Genomic DNA, 533 nt, shown 5'->3' with positions numbered 1-533 from the left:
ATTTAATTTACCTATATACATTATGTAATTATTATTAATATTTTAGTAAGTAAAAACTTACTAACCCTACTAACAGAAACCAAAAACCAAATATGTTGAAGCTAATCGATTTAATTTACCTATATACATTATGTAATTATTATTAATATTTTAGTAAGTAAAAATTTACTAACATTTTGGGATTTTATCAAAGTTAATTGGTATTCTTTGTTGAGTAATAATGATAAACAACAACATGTTTACAATATAAAGCTGTTATACTGTTGTAACATTCTCCTTCAATTAACAGCTTGTTTTAACGAGTATGACTGTAGTTTTGCTGTACCCTGAAACATCAATAAAACACTTGTAAAATGAATTTTTACTCCAATAATAACTAAGCTAAGTAAAAATAAAGCAGATTTAATCATGAAACATTGATTCTTAACAAGTTTTTAACATTTAAGTTATAGCTGATCTTAAACAACTAGTAGTAAGTATAATTCTATACTTAATATTAAAACAGGAAATATTCCAAATAACTCCCAAAGTAA

This window comes from Limulus polyphemus, unplaced genomic scaffold, assembly GCF_000517525.1.
Source record: "Limulus polyphemus unplaced genomic scaffold, Limulus_polyphemus-2.1.2 Scaffold6375, whole genome shotgun sequence".
Classification (NCBI taxonomy): Eukaryota; Metazoa; Arthropoda; class Merostomata; order Xiphosura; family Limulidae; genus Limulus; species Limulus polyphemus.
Note: the sequence above shows the minus strand (reverse complement) of the source record.